The sequence below is a fragment of the Monodon monoceros genome, unplaced genomic scaffold (genome assembly GCF_005190385.1).
Source record: "Monodon monoceros isolate NGI ecotype Baffin Bay Population unplaced genomic scaffold, NGI_Narwhal_1 Super_Scaffold_22, whole genome shotgun sequence".
Classification (NCBI taxonomy): domain Eukaryota; kingdom Metazoa; phylum Chordata; class Mammalia; order Artiodactyla; family Monodontidae; genus Monodon; species Monodon monoceros.
The window spans coordinates 37,578,871-37,588,162 of NW_021703779.1; the positions used below are offsets into that span (position 1 = coordinate 37,578,871).

The 9,292-nt window shown below is 43.4% G+C and overlaps 1 pseudogene; it reads left to right on the top strand.

Moving 5' to 3' along the window:
* Window positions 1-5,336: 5,336 nt before the first annotated feature.
* LOC114905781 lies at window positions 5,337-6,975 on the top strand (annotated as a pseudogene).
* Window positions 6,976-9,292: the final 2,317 nt, after the last annotated feature.

Sequence of the window (9,292 nt, forward strand, 5' to 3'; positions counted from 1 at the left end):
TGCCTATCTCCATTTCATTTAGTTGTTTTTCTGGGGTTTTATCTTGTTCCTTCATCTGGTACATAGCCCTCTGCCTTTTCATTTTGTATAACTTTCTGTGAATGTGGTTTTTGTTCTGCAGGCTGCAGGATTGTAGTTCTTCTTGCTTCTGCTCTCTGCCCTCTGGTGGATGAGGCTATCTAAGAGGCTTGTGCAAGCTTCCTGATGGGAGGGACTGATGGTGGGTAGAGCTGGGTCTTGCTCTGGTCGGCAGGGCTCAGTAAAACTTTAAACTGCTTGTCTGCTGATGGGTGGGGCTGTGTTCCCTCCCTGTTAGTTGCTTGGCCTGAGGTGACTGGAGCCTACAAGCTGTATGGTGGTGCTAATGGTGGCCTATGGGAGGGCTCACGCCAGTGAGTACTTCCCAGAACTGCTGCTGCCAGTGTCCTTGTCTCCATGGTGAGGTACAGCTGCCCCCGCCTCTGCAGGAGACCCTCCAGCACTAGTAGGTAGGTCTGGTTCAGTCTCCTCTGGGGTCACTGATCTTTTCCTCCGGGTCCTGGTGCATACAAGACTTTATGTGTGCCCTCCAAGAGTGGAGTCTCTGTTTCCCCCAGTCCTGTGGAAGTCCTACAGTCAAATCCCACTGGCCTTCAAAGTCAGATTCTCTAGGAATGCCTCCTCCTGTTGCTGGACCCCCAGGTTGGGAAGCCTAATGTGGGGCTCAGAACGTTCACTTCAGTGGGTGGACTTCTGTGGTATCAGTGTTCTCCAGTTTGTGAGTCACGCACCCAGCGGTTATGGGATTTGATTTTATTGTGATTGCGCCCCTCCTGCCGTCTCACTGCAGCTTCTCCTTTGTCTTTGGATGTGGGGTGTCTTTTTTGGTGGGTTCCAGCATCTTCCTCTCAATGGTTATTCAGCAGTTCTATTGTTTACATTTTTTAAACAGCTTAGTTGGGGTATGACTGACATACAATAAACTGCATGCATTATAGTATGCAATTTGATACATTTTGACATATGTATATGCCTGTAAAACCATCACTGCAATCAAGATAATGAACACAGCACGATTCAAATTTCGTTATGAAAATATATATGGCCTAGAGGGAACTACTCTTCAATGCTCAGATTATTTATATTTAGAAAATTTTATTTTACTCTTTTTGAATGTAGTTTCAAACTTTTCTGCAATGTGCACGTGTTACTTTTCTGGGCAGAAAAACCTTGAGGAAAAGTTAGTGACAGTGACTGAGGGTGAGTGGCAGCGTGGTAGGTCAGGAGATTGTACCTTATGGAAACCAAGGAAAGAGAAATTCTTAGTAAGGAAGGCTCAGGAGTTTTAAATCCCATATATTGGTTAATTAAGACTCTACCAGAAAGGATCCAGAGTTTTTTCTGTGGCACATCAACAGTGGAGATAGAAAATAGTGGGTTAAGGAATAAATGGGCTTGGCAGAGTAGAAGAGGAGGGGCCCAAGCGCAGCTGCCAACGTAAGTGTTGACCATAAGGAGGGACACCTCTTCCCCTGAGATCAGAAGTAATGGAGCTAGAGAGAGGGGGAGGTGTTAGAATTTCACGTTGGAAGGTTGAGAGTTGACAGCTGCACTTTTGCCTGTGATAAAAGAGGCAATGTTTTGTCCTACCAATAATGTGACTTACATGGTGTGATGGAAGACATTGGTGAATTTTGTCAGTGGCAACTAGGAAGTGGCTGGTATGAGCAATGTGTACTTGCAATGAATAACTACTTCAGGATGAAGGACCACTGTTTGAAATGGTCTGTATTTCCTTGTTTTGATTTATTTTATCAGAAGAGGAAAAGTGAGTTGTGAGATTAATTCAGTGCTGGAGAAGGGGGAGGTGGGTAAACAAGGAAACAAAGAGTTAGGTAACAGATGCTTTATTATTGGCAAAGCAATTGTTAGCTGGAATATAAATTAGGAGTGCCTGCTGTTTAAGAAAAGCATAGGTTATTTTTTATTTTTGGTACATGGTTGATTTTGGTCTATTCCAACTTGGATTATCACATTCTCCTTCCAGCTAATTCTTCACCCAATATTTAGTTCACATTTTTTTAACACTCCATGTGCTAAGCCATTTCATTTTTACAATGGAGTAGTTAAAATAGTTCTTGTGTTTCAAATCAAATGCCGGAAGCAGTGTCTGCACACAATAAGCATTTTACAAATGTACCAAATAGACGACCAGACATTCCTGTGCATCTACAGACATATATAAAACAGGGCATCTTTGAATAATGGCTTTGAGATTCTTTCAGATAGACCCTAATAAGTAAAGGCAGAGTAAACATTATCTGTGGTAGATACTCGGGAAGAAAACTAATTTATAAGTATCCCAGTGTCTCCAAATGGAGGAATAGCCCACCCAACCAAATCAATGACAAATCTGGTGGTATTGTCAGTTCTACACAGATCAGATGACCACTGCAAATAGGTGTTTATCTAGTGAAAACTTCCCACCATATTATGCTTGCTTCCTTCAGGCCTCTTCATGTTTTAGTAAAGTCACTAAATAAGTTGCCATTTCCTTAACTTGGCTCTTGGAATGTTCTAAAGTTTGAGAGTCATTGCTTTTCAGAGAGCACATGACGTTACAGAACTTGTTTACCAGCACTAGGTATTTCCTTGGAGGCTTGAGCTTTAGAGAGAGCATATATTTATTTCCACCAATCATGAAAGCTAAAGGAAATTGTCAATGACCAATGTTAAACAGCCTTAATATATTTGCACAACCCCAGATCTAGTGTTCACTGAAGATCGTTTTTGGCAGGTTTTTTTTTTCTTTTTGTGCTTCCTATATCTACTTTCCTTATTAAAGCTATCTTCATCATCAAAGATTCACTGTCTTGAATTTATATTCTGAAAGATGCCAGCCTATTGTTGATTTATAGAGTATTTCTGTGCCTAAGTTTCAGATCTATATTTCATCCTTTTATCCGGGAGGAGCTTCATACAGTGGCTGGGTGAAGTGACTTCCATACTCTGTTGCTAGAGTGATATCTCACTGAAGGCTCTTGACCCTTTCCATGCCTCAGTTTCTTCATCTGTAAGATGGTAATAATATGCCAGGTTTATCCTACAGGACTTTTCAGGGATTCAATAAGATTTTTATGCAAAAGCACTTTGGAAAGAATTCAGGATGAATGGATAAAGATATTATATATATATATATATATGTATGTATATATATATACACATACATATATACATGTATATATACATACATACATATACACACACACAATGGAATATTACTCATACATAAAGAAGAATGAAGTTCTGTCATTTGCAGCAACGTGGATGGATTTAGAAAATATTATGCTTGATGAAATAAGTCAGACAGAGAAAGACAAATACTGTGCGATATCACTTATATGTCCATGCAGGTATGTTTAGGGAGGGAGGATGACAGCTAAAGTCAGGAAAGGGATTATGGGAGGATGATGAGTGACCTTACAGATTCAGAAGATACAACTGTTCATGAAGGCTGTAATGGCATCAGGGAGAAGGTCTTCTGTCTTTAAATAAAGGGACAGGTGAACAGGTAACTGAGTTCATGCAGCTGAAAGAGAGCACTTGAAGGGCAGGAAAAGAGCTTGAACGTGGCGGTGACAAACGAGGGCGTGGCAACAAGAGCTCTCTCCTTTACCACCCTGTGTTACTGCCACCCCTTAGAAGGCAGGACCAGGACTTGATTATCAGATTTCTGTGTATGTCTCCCCAGCTATGTGATTTAAAAAACAAACGTGGGTAGACCGTTACGGTGGGAGTGAGAAACCTGTAGGTAGTTAGTATCCCCAGTTAAGGGGCATAGAGCAGTGCTGCTAAGAGTAGCAAGATGTTGTTTGACATTTAAAAATAGATCTAACTCTACCAATTAGCCTGTTCTGCCCATGGTAACCTTATTCAATGCTATGGTGGTAATCATTTCTGGAAAGCTTTGACATATTTTATCATTGAACTGCCAGGTTCACACTTAGCCGTAATTCATTCACAGATAAGTGTGTCTTGTTAACCAAATTACGTTGACTCCCTTGGAAATCTGGTGTGAGGACTTTCCTGTTTCCTGTCTTCATGTGGTTTTACGGTCTCATGACAGACCACTAGCGTGAAGAAAGATTGATTATTGTCTTGGGCGCCAAAACGTAATTTGGCCCCATTTTCGTTCCACCACCATTTTTGAATGCATTCGGTACACACAGCAAATTGCCAAACATGGACTGAAGCCTGCGGGGGTTGAAGGAATGTGAGGCTGACTCACTTATTGAAAAATATTTAGTGCTTACAGTGCTCGGCACTGTGCTAGCCACTGGAAACAGTAGCAACAACACCAGCAAAGTCTCTTCCCTCATAGAACTTATATTCTAAAGAGTTCATATGAGATAAAAGAAAGGCACTGTTTAGCCCTTATCCTCAAGGATTTTATAATCTACTTGGAAAGAAAAAAGTAAATGCACTAAGTTAAAATTTCAAAACAATGCAAAAATGGGGCAAATGAGTAAAGAATGCATTTCAGATGTAGGAGATTGAGGCAAGCACAGTAAAAGAATGACTCCACACTGCCTCTGCCGGAGACTGGCTAGGACACTCCTCTAGGAAGTCACTTAACTGCCTCTGGTTCCCAGAGAAGCGCTCCAGGGACAGTTTTGCTGCTGATTAGAGCTTCTGACTATCCATCCTGAAGGCCATTCACAATGAGTAATCTGGAAGAAAGGCAATCTCTGAACGCAAGTTCAAACCACTACAGCGAATATCATACTAACTAGTGATATATATATATAAAGGAACTAGTGTTCCTTTAAATTAACTAGATAAGACTGTTTCCACTGGAGTTAACGTGGTATTAGAGGTTGTAAGCAATGCAGCAGACAAGGAAGAGTAATGTGGTTTTAAGAATCAAAAGGAGGAAGTTAAATTGTCATTATTTTCAGAAAGGATAATTGCTTACATAGAAAATTCAAGAGACTCAAGAAGCTATTAGAACTATTAAGAAATTGCAACAAGTTTAGTGGATAAAAATAAAATTTAAAAATCCACAATATTCTAATACATCAGCAACAGCCAATTAGAATATGTAATTTTAAGAATGCAATTCATGGCACTTCCCTGGAGGTCCAGTGGTTAAGACTTCACCTTCCAATGCAGGGGGTGTGGGTTCGATCCCTGGCGGGGGAGCTAAGATCCCACATGCCTCGTGGCCAATTAACCAAAACATAAAACAGAAGCAGTATTGTAACAAGTAAAGACTTTAAAAAAATGGTCCACATCAAAAAAAAAACCTTTAAAAAAAAAAAAGGAATGCAGCGTGCGGGTGCCCGCCGAGCCCTGCCGGGTGCTGGATCCCAGAGTGCCCGGCACGGGGCCCGAGGAGCGGGCACCGGGCCGAGGAAGCAAGTGGTAAGCAGCGCAGACGGCGGGCGCTGCCTGAGGCGACAAGGACCGCGAGCGAGACGGTAAAGAACAGGTCCAAGAAGAGCTCGAAGAAAAAAAACCCAGCAGCAGCAGCAAGTTGCCTCCAGTTTGTTATGAAGTAATTACCTTGAAGACTAAAAAGAAGAAGATGGCTGCTGATATATTCCGCCGAAGAAAACCAGCCAACTCCAGCAGCACTACTGTCCATCAGTACCACCAGCAGAATCTCAGTAACAACAGCCTTCTTCCAGCCCCGAATTGGCAGGTTCCTTATCCCACCATTAGAGAGAGAAATGCCGTGATATTCCATAAAGATTTGATGGCAGATGTACATTTTGTGGTTGGGCCACCAGGTGGGACTCAGCGGTTGCCAGGACACAAATATGTTTTAGCTGTTGGGAGCTCCGTGTTCCACGCAATGTTTTACGGAGAACTTGCCGAAGACAAAGCTGAGATCTGTATACCAGATGTCGACCCTGCTGCTTTTCTCGCTATGCTGAAATACATCTACTGTGATGAAATGGACTTGGCTGCTGTCACAGTCTTGGCCACTCTTTATGCTGCCAAAAAGTACATCGTCCCTCACCTCGCCCGGGCCTGCGTCAATCTCCTGGAGACCTGCCTGAGCGCCAAGAACGCCTGTGTCCTCCTGTCCCAGAGCTGCCTGTTTGAGGAGCCGGGCCTGACCCAGCGGTGCTGGGAGGTGATTGACGCCCAGGCCGAGCTCGCTCTCAAGTCTGAGGGGTTCTGCGATATTGACTTCCAGACACTAGAAAGTATCCTCCGCAGGGAAACTGAATGCCAAAGAAATTGTGGTTTTCGAGGCAGCTCTCAGCTGGGCTGAAGTGGAATGCCAGCGACAAGATCTGGCTTTTTGAGCGCTGAAAACAAGCGCAGAGTCCTCGGGAAGGCGCTTTACTTGACCCGCATCCCGACCATGGCCCTGGACGATTTTGCAAACAGTGCTGCGCAGTCCGGAGTCTTAACTCTGAACGAGACCAACGACATCTTCCTCTGGTACACCGCGGCCAAGAAGCCCGAGCTGCAAAGCCCGCAAGGGCCTCGTCCTCCAGCGTTGCCACCGTTTCCAGTTGTGCTCCTACCGGAGCAAACCAGTGGCGCTACCGGGGCCGCTGCGACAGCATCCAGTTCGCCGTCGACAAGAGGGTGTTCATCGCGGGCTTCGGGCTGCACGGCTCCAGCTACGGCTCGGCCGAGTACAGCGCCAAGATCGAACTCAAGCGGCAGGGCGTCGTCCTGGGGCAGAACTTGAGCAAGTACTTCTCAGACGGCTCCAGCAACACCTTCCCCGTGTGGTCTGAGTACCCGGTGCAGACTAAGCAGGACACCTTCTACACGGCCTGCGTGATCCCGGATGGTAATGAGCTCAGCTACTTTGGACAGGAAGGCATGACAGAAGTTCAGTGTGGCAAAGTCACCGTCGGCACCGGAGTGCGGGGTGGGGGGAGCAGGTCCCCGAATTTATATTCTACGCTTGAGCACGCTTCCCGGAGCAGTGCGGGCTCTGAGGTGCACACCACGCTCCTACTTGCTTGATGCTTAGCTCAGCTGCAGATATGCGATCAGCGCAGGTAATTTGTAACGAATGGAGCTGTAGGCAGGTTCTAATTTCTTTCAACCTTTTAATTATGGACAGGCAAAAATGCAGCGTTCAGCTTTTAACTCTATGCCTAAAAGAGCCAAGTTCTCATCAAGGCTTGTGGTTCTTAGAGTTGCGTTTATACATCTGGGGAGATTTTGCGTTCTTTTCCAACTGCCCCACTGACCTCCCAGTTTTGTCCCTCTTAGGAAAATTTTTGGATCACTTCAAATTCTCTTTTGGGCTTTATTTTAAGTAGGAATAAATAGTCTAAAATAACAATAGCAAGAATTATTTTTAAACAGAACCCCTCCCTCCCCCCAAAACGATAAACCTCATTGTACAATTTTGAAAGATGTTTTGCTTGATAATAAGTAATAATTTAGAAAGTAGACAGTAGTCATGTTTACCTTCTTATTTTATTTCCTTTTAAATATTTTACTTTTGGGCATTGCTTTTTCTTAAATCCTAAATTCATAAGATTGTTAAATTTTAAATTGGAAAGTGTCAATGTAAAGTAAGTAAGAAATTGCAAGCTTTAGGTCATGACTTTTTGCTACAAACAGATTTATATTCTTTTAGTGTAGAAGACAAAATATTGCAGTACAGAGGCTTCTTTTAGAAGTAACTAAATTATAAAATTTTATTGTCATCAGAAAAAAGTTGCAGGCCTATTAATTTAAACTAAAATGGTTTTAAAAGGAAGCCTAAAAAAGCCCCATATGACAAATAGTTTAATTGATGGCATATTATAATACAGAGTTCAAAAAGTCAGACTCTTTTCCCCCTGTTTAGCTTCTGATCCCTGCCATTTGCAGGTTTTCAAAAGTTGTACTGTATAGAATTCCTATTCGCTTTTTCCCATGAAAAGAGGACCAAACGATTCTTTAGATGAATGGAAAAACAATTAGTTTTGTAGCACCACATGCTAATGTAATAAGATACTTTTATTCATTGATTTTTTTTTCCCCCTGAAATATACTTCACCGGATCTACTTTGACCACATTGTATCTTCTTAGTTAATTATAATTCTGTCCTGTTCCTGGACTGCTAGAATCTGGCCTCTGGCCATCTTAAAGTGCCAATATATGCCTGCAGGGTTTTTAGAAAATGGTCTAGAGCGATACACCTGGTGATACCTAATATTCACCGCCTCAGCATCACATCCAGCTCTCTTATTTGTCCACGGATAATGTACACAAAGGAGGGAAAAGCTCATCAGAACATTCTCCTTCAGCGAAGGCTTGTGCTGGCTTAGTGCCCGTGACCCTGGTGGTGTCCACTGTGTTCACTCCCAGTTGAAGTATCCATGTGTTTCTGGGCAGCTTTTCTGCCCAGCGTGATCCTGAGATGGCTTCCCCGCCACCCAGAGTGTGGTCGCTGGCCGCCTCCTTCTCCTGCTCTGTGAGCCCGAAGCTGGCTCTGGAGCAGGGGTTAGTCCTGGGGTGGGTGTGTGCGTGGGTGCCCGTGCGCGTTCAGGTGCGTGCCAGCTCAGGAATTGTCTCTTCCCTGCCTGGTCAGTGAGGGCTGGGACAGAAATGGTCCCCCTGCTGGCCCCAGCTGGGCCCCAGTGAGTGATTACCTGTGCTTCTGGGCCACCTCTCCCCCTGTAGACGTGGGCTTGTTGCTTCGGCTGGCTTCGCTGATGGAGGAGAACACTGGATTACGGGAAATGTTTTAATCACCTTTACCATTACCTATGTCTGTTAGCGTAGATGATCAAAAGCTATTACGGTGATTATAGATGAGTATTCCCAGGACAACTTTCCAAAATTATCTAACAATTATTTCTTATTAGCGAGATGACAGATAGTAGTTTTGGCAAACTGTGAAATAAAGGTACATTTTCAATTTAAAAACTACTTCTACAAAGGGTTTTATTTATAAATTATGGTTAAACATTTTGGTAACTCATAGTTACCTTGCAAATTGGTAGACTATATACCTGATTGGAAGGAACTCACTTTTAAGCCAGAGGAGAAGAAACTTTATTTAGCACTAATTTCATCATATCAGATTATGGCGGTGGGTGTGATAACCTTAGAGGGAAGATTGTTCATTCAGTAACACCCATGGTCAGTGCTCCTGTTCGTAGCTGCCCGCCAGAGGCTGGGGAACTGCTGGGTGAGAGCCGCGTGAGATCTGTACACTAGGTGTGGAAGAACTTAATTTTATGTTAATTACTATCACCTGAAAAAGAAAAAAAAACGAAACCCATCCTAATCGGCTGGTGCCAAGAGCTGTGGGTTAAATTTGAAAATTGTATTTAACAC